Here is a 7,107-nt window from a genome sequence, read left to right on the forward strand (position 1 = left end):
GCGATGTGGGGGACCAGGCAGCATCTGGCCACCACTGAGTGTAGAATGGGAGGCACTCCTATGAGTGTTCCATCCTGGGCTGCTCACTGGACTGCAGACAAAGCCAGTTCCCAGGTTCTAGGACATCTTTCCCTAAAGGAGAGACCTCAGGCTAGTGTGGGAAGATGTACAGGGAACACAAAGAAGGTGCAGGCTAATCTCTCATTCCAGCTCCTCTGCCTACTCTGCTCCATTGTCTCACCACATCTTTCTACATGAAGATAGGACTGATTTTAAAGAACGGATGTAGGGTGAGTTTATCTTCAATGACTGCACTGAAAGCCCTTCCGAGCCAGGCCAAGCCTGGCCCATGCAGTAGGTCCTCCCTAATTGGACCACACGGCAAAGAGACAGTGGAGGGAGCCTCCCTTGCTGGCTTTTCTGGGACCAACACAGTGGTGTGTGCTCACTCCATGCAAGGTCATTGTCACACATGTTTGCTGAGTTCTCCAGGACACATCCATGCAATGATTTCCTTCCTGACAGAGTCGTCAAAACAAACCCCATCTTCCTGTGATGTCAGCTTCTTCCCACACACCTGTGGTCACAGGCCAAGTCCCAAAATGATGACCATCTAAAAGAATATACAGAAGTAATATCAAAAAATCTCTAAAGGGCCAATCCAGGAGAAAGGTTAGTGATGCATGCATGTATATGTATATATCTGTGTCTATGTCTGTATATATGCATATATGTATATACAGATATACTCACAAGCATACACATCCTAAATAATAAATGTGCACAAATAATAATTTCATTCAGAAATTATTTCAGAAAATAATTCCATTCAAGTGCTTACCTACATAAAACAGAATAGAAAATGGTAGTTTGGGCTTTAAAAAATTACTTCTAATGCAGTTTGTTTACAATTATAAAACAACCAGATGGAAAGCAGTCTGGGGGAAAAATCTGTTTCATCACTGTAGTGAACAAACACAATTAGAATGCTAAAAACAATAAGTCTTATGAAAATGAACAGAGCAAATTTTTTTTCTTGAATGGTGCCTGGATGAATTATGGCCACCTAAACTCCAGTAATCTCTTGAGACTCAGTAACCCCTATGGCATCAGCTGCAGGCAAAAGAAAAAGAGCTGGCTAATTTGAAATCAATCATTAACATTCATTTTTTTCTCTTGTTACCATTGTAGCAACTGTGGTCTGTCATCTTTGCCTTCCATGCGGCACTGCATCTCATGTGAAGAAAGCAAGATTGGCAAACTTCCATCTCCTTCCCTCACTCATTCATTTTCCACTTAGAAGAAAAAAAAAAGTTCTTTTCAAGCGACTGAGTAACCTGAGCTAAGACAATTAGAAATCCATTTATTATTAATGTGCATTTTTTCTTTTCTTTGGCATCATGTAAAGATTTTAAGTAAAAGAGCACTTTTTATTGATTGTGCTACAAGTATCTAAAAAGAAAACCACAGAATGATGTGTGCCATCAATTTCAGTGAAACTATCTAGACACACTGCACACAGGAAAAATGTTGAGGGAAAATGTAGTCATCGTCTGTTACAATACAGTAGTAGAGGACAGAACATAAATTACCATGTTGTTCCTTATCACAACAGCAAGTGGTAAACTATCTAGTCATGTTGCTGCTCTAAGAATGGAAAGACAGGTTACAGCATATAAAAGTGAAGTATGAAGAGCATTTTAAAGCCAAGGGGCAAACTGCATTTGATTATTTCATTACCATGATTTTTTTCCTCCTTACCAACTTCCCCTTATAATATTTGAACATTTTTTTATTTTGTAACTGAATCATATATTAATATAACCAAGTTCACTTTTTTTTTTTGAGATGGAGTCTCACTCTGTCTCCCAGACTGGAGTGCATTGGCACAATCTCGGCTCACTGCAACCTCCACTTCCCTGGTTCAAGTGATTCTCCTGTGTCAGCCTCCTGAGTAGCTGGAATTGCAGGTGCCCACCACCACATCCAGCTAATTTTTTTTTTTTTTTTTTTTTTTTTTTAGTGGAGACAGAGTTTTGCCATGTTGGCCAGGCTGGTCCTGAACTCCTGGCCTAATGTGATTCACCCGCCTCAGCCTTCCAAAGTGCTGGGATTACAGGTGTGAGTCATGACACCCAGCCCAAGTTCACTTTTAATAAATGTATTTGTAGTGGAAAAATATCCACTATCTTGGCATATTCACATAACCATATTAAACATTTTTATTTTTTCACATTATTTTTTCATTGAAATAGATTTCTACCAGTTGATACTAAAATATATTATTTTTATTCTGTGTTTTAATACTTGATGTTAGCTCGTTGATATTTGTCTTATGTTTCTATATAATATGCTTAATAATTATTTTAAATGACTGTATAATATGCTGTCTAGTATATATATGTGTGTATATATATTTACATATACTTTTTTAAACTATAACCATTTTGTTAAATATTTAGATTGTCTTCAGGTTTTTTTCTACTATAAATAATACTATGACAAACATCTACAATCTACTTTTTTCATATCTCTGATTTTTCCTATTATTTTATTTTCATACATTTAGACTACTAGAATTAGAATTACAGAGTTACATTGAATAAATCTTTATTGCAATTGATACATTTTATTTTATTTTGTTTTGTTTTCTTTCACTTTTGAGGAGTCTTGCTCTGTTGCCCAGGCTGGAGTGCAGTGGCATGATCTTGGCTCACTGCAACCTCCATCTCTCGGGTTCAGGTGATTCTCCTGCCTCAGTCTCTCAAGTAGCTGGGATTACAGGCGCCTGCCACCACACTTGGCTGATTTTCATATTTTTAGTAGAGACAGGGTTTCACCATATTGAACAGGCTAGTCTCCAACTCTTGACCTCAGGTGATCCGCCCACCTCGGCCTCCCAAAGTGTTAGGATAACAGGTGTGAACCACCACACCTGGCCGATACATTTTATTTTAATCATTTTCTCTACTAGGCATTATTTCTAACTGAAAGTATCGTGGGCCCATTGCAAAGTCTTTTAACTGATTTCTCTTCTCCTTTCTTTCACCTTAAATCACCAACCAACACATCATACTTAGAATAATCTGTATAAAACACTACTTTCATTGAGTTTTTCCTGATACTACCACCAGAATTTATCTTTCAAAATGCAAAACTCATGCAATCGATTCTTATAGTTTGTAGATTTTGTATTTGTGAATTTGCCTACTCACTAAAATTTATTTGTAACTCAATATCAGTACTCACCACACTTTCACGGTCACTCTCAAATGTGTAGAGAGGTGAAAATTTCAAGTCACCTGATAGGAACGTTTTCCACTGAGATTTAACAAGGTGAAACTCTTTCTGTTTCATGGTTTCTCTTACTATAAATAAGTGTTCTTTGCATAGTCTACTTCATATCACGTTTTCTTGCTTTTTTCAGCATAGGACTAAAGTGTCTTCTAGTGTTCCTAATGCAAGAAGGCTGTAATGGGCCTTAGAGAGAAAATTGTGTGTTAGATAAGTTGCTTTCAAGTGTCAGTTGTAGTGCTGTTGGTCCTGGGTTCAATGTTAATGAATCAACAATGTGTATTAAATAAAGTATCTTCAAATAGATATACACTTAAAACAAGATTGCATATTGATTGATTGTTGAAAATGATGGCTGGCACGGTAGCTCATGCCTGTAATCCCAGCACTTTGAAAGTCTGAGGTGGGAGAATTGCTTCACCCAGGAGTTCAAGACCATCCCAGGCAACACAGGGAAATGCCATCTCTACAAAAAAATTTGTTTTAAATTAGCCGGGTGTGGTGGTGCAAGCCTGTAGTCCCAGCTACTCTGGAGGCTGAGGTGGGAGAAGTGCTTGAGCCTGGGAGGTTGAGGCTGCAGTGAGCCGTGGTCACAGCACTGCACTCTAGCCTGGGAGAGAGGGAGACCTTTTTTTCTTTCTTTCTTTCTTTCTTTTTTTTTTTTAAAAAAAAGAACATATTTGTGATCAGAGGCTCTGGGAATCTTACCATGAATAAGAATCAACTATATATGCATACTTTGCTTAAAAGCATTTTAAAACCCCTCATTAACAGAGCAAAGTTTATATTCCAAAGGCTGCCATTCAAGGTCTACACCTTTTTGCCCTGAACTAACTTTCTGACTTTATCTTTGACTAATGCCAGTGTGACTTTTGTTGCTAAGAAAAATTCATGTATGATTATACAAGAAATAATCACCTTCGGTTCTGCCAAGAAAAGCCTATCTGGTGGGACAAACAAATCCTGCTTCAAGATAAAATTCTACAGCAAAAAGGCCCTCATTCTCAGACACCTAGAAAAGGGTGTTTGTCATTTTACTTGTCTTGGCAGCACGCTCTCAGGATCCATTGTTTCTAGAAAACTGTTTTGTTGTTACCATATTACTGACTTCATCTATAGTCTTATAGCCAAGTCGGGCTATATTTATTCCAATCAACATGAGCTCCTGGCTCCAGAGAGCATGCTGATGTTAACTCTGACATTCGCTTAAAGCATACTCAGTCCTGTAGCCAAAAGCTGTTCCAGAAAGCATAAACTAATAATGATAGCGCAGAGCAGAGCCATTATGGGTGGGTACAAACATTTTTAATCAGTTGCAGGAGTTTTTGGCAGTAAGAATTTCAGATCATTGGATTTGGACCTGGATTCAATTTCAGGTAGCTTTCTTGCTATAACAAAGGGCTTCTCCATCACTCCAAACCATCCAGAGTCCAATATTTCTTTGTAGCCTGTGTGACAACTTTATGGGACAGGTAGCTTAGTGGTCAGTGACCAACAACAATGGCAGCTCCAGGAGGAATGCGAGTGGCAAGAGACACAACCGCAATGTGGAACAGGCTCAGGAGGCAGGAATTTCCCCAAATACTCTTTCAAAGGAGTCTGAGATCTGGGTGGCACACACACCATGTGTGGACATGTTACTCCAATAGATTCGCCCCTGCCTATGGGATTAATTCCAAATTCTTCAACTTCAGAAATCATAAATTGATGCCAACCCCCCCTTGCCACATCATCTCCTCCCACCCCACCCCAACCATATATTCCCTGTGACCCAACCTCTTTCTGCGTTCCAGGCACCTCACTTCCTTGCCAGGCTCCGCTCCCTTCCCCACACTGTGCAGGCTGCCCTCTTTTTTCCTGAATGGATTGCGCCCTCTCACCTATCATGTCCTCTGAGCAGCGCTTCCAGCCTGCTCAAGCCAATGTGGAGTTGCTCCTTCCTTCCTCTATGCTCCAGCGCACTCCAAATCTACCCGTGTTGGAGGATAATGATTCACTGTCGGCTGCCTCCTCAACTGGGCTACAGAACTTACTGACAGCAGAGACCGTGTTTTTCTCCTATTTGTGTCTCGGAGGTCAGACCGGTGCCTGCCACGTGTAGGTGCACAGCGAGTCCTGATGGCTACATGAATGAATACAGGGATACATTTTTGAAATGTTAATTCATGGACTTTGGTTCTAAAAATTCCCTGGCTCTTGGTTGTCCCGTAGCTTCTGGTTAACAGCTAAGCTTGGCTGGCTCAGATGGTGAGTTCCTTCCAAAGTTGAAAGAGATAACTAGGTGGCACGACTTGCTGTTCTGGGGAAGAAGAACCAGACAGAAGAGAATGTGCGAGCAGACACTGACAAGAAGTGGAAGGCCCATCCCCGTCCAGCCCGGGGCAGAGGGGGAAGGAGAAAAAAGATGGAGGTCAGGGAGGCAAACAGGAAATTAGGTTTTGACTTCCCCAGAAAGGTAGGCGCTGCGAGGTGCGGGGAACCTGGAAGACAGGGACCCTGTGCTGCACTCCCTGGTTAGAACTCTGGAAGGAGACATAGAGGTAGTCCCAAGCAAACAGCAGCCACCTGCACTGAGAGAAAGTCACACTGGTGCCTTGGAAGCCCCTCTTCTCTTCTGCGGTATGGAAAGGCCCCAGAAAGACTTGCAAGCTTCTTAGGTGTGCAGCAGGTAGCTGAAGGGAACTGCCATGATGACTGTAGAAGAAACCTTGAGGGAACTGCTGCGTCAAGGCTGTGGTTTGGACAATTCAAGCCAACGGCCAGATGCAGAACTTGGCTAGAACTTTGAGGGGTTCACAGCTCCAGTAAGAGCAGAGACCCTGTCTACAAGGGAGGACTAGGGCCACGCCAAGAGAACAGGCCTCAAACCACCAGCCTCAGGCTTCAGTAGCAGATACTGGCAGAGTCCCCCGGTAACCAGGAGAAGAAGGGAAATATCTGTGTGGACCAGAGGGCCATGAGATCTCTGTGGTCCTCTTACAGACAGGACCCTCAACAGAGTCATAACAATATCCATATCCATACCCATAGTTACTATCTTGGGAAGAACAAGGCTTGAAGGAGAAATCTAAAAGATGCAGAATTTGCATTGTAAAAGAACAGGTCAAATCAAAAGCGACCAGGACATAGAATTGAACTGGCCAGTTAGGGGTTCCCAAGAGAGAACTGCAGAAGATTTGTCCAGCTAAACATAGAACTATATTTTGAGCGGTATATGAATTGCCCTATATTAATTTTTCAACTCTATTAAAAATGTAAGAAAAAAGACAAAAGAGAAAGGGCCAGGTCAATACATATTTCATGAAAAGAAACACCCCGCAGGGATACAGTGATGGTGGCCTGGGGACTCCTGTGCATTTTGTCCAGCACTCTGCCTCCCATCTACATTTTCAGACCTTCCTCTTTTGTCAGAGGTCTGTGCTTCCACAAAACCATAGGAAGAAAAGAAACTGAGCCACACATGCCCTGAGTCTGGGCTTTAAAAGTCAGCTGCTGCTCCAGCTGCTGCTGCTGCGCCTGTCAGATAGGATTTGCCTCTTGGCCGCCCGTGGCTGAAAGGCTTAGAAACGTGTGTGTGTTTGTGTGTGTGTGCGCGCGCGTGTGTGCGCGCGTGCGTGTGTGTATGTGTATGTGTGTCTTTTTTGTTCATCTTTGAGTCTAGGGGCCTTTGGGCATCACAATTTGACACTCGCAACCTGCCCATAGCCACCCGCCTTGTTGCGAGTGGATGGGGACTAACTGTCCTCCTGACTGACACCATGAGCTCTTGGGTCTAGCAGGGCAGGCTCTGCTTCCTGGTGCATACCTTTGCCT

The sequence above is a fragment of the Chlorocebus sabaeus genome, chromosome 13, assembly GCF_047675955.1.
Source record: "Chlorocebus sabaeus isolate Y175 chromosome 13, mChlSab1.0.hap1, whole genome shotgun sequence".
Classification (NCBI taxonomy): domain Eukaryota; kingdom Metazoa; phylum Chordata; class Mammalia; order Primates; family Cercopithecidae; genus Chlorocebus; species Chlorocebus sabaeus.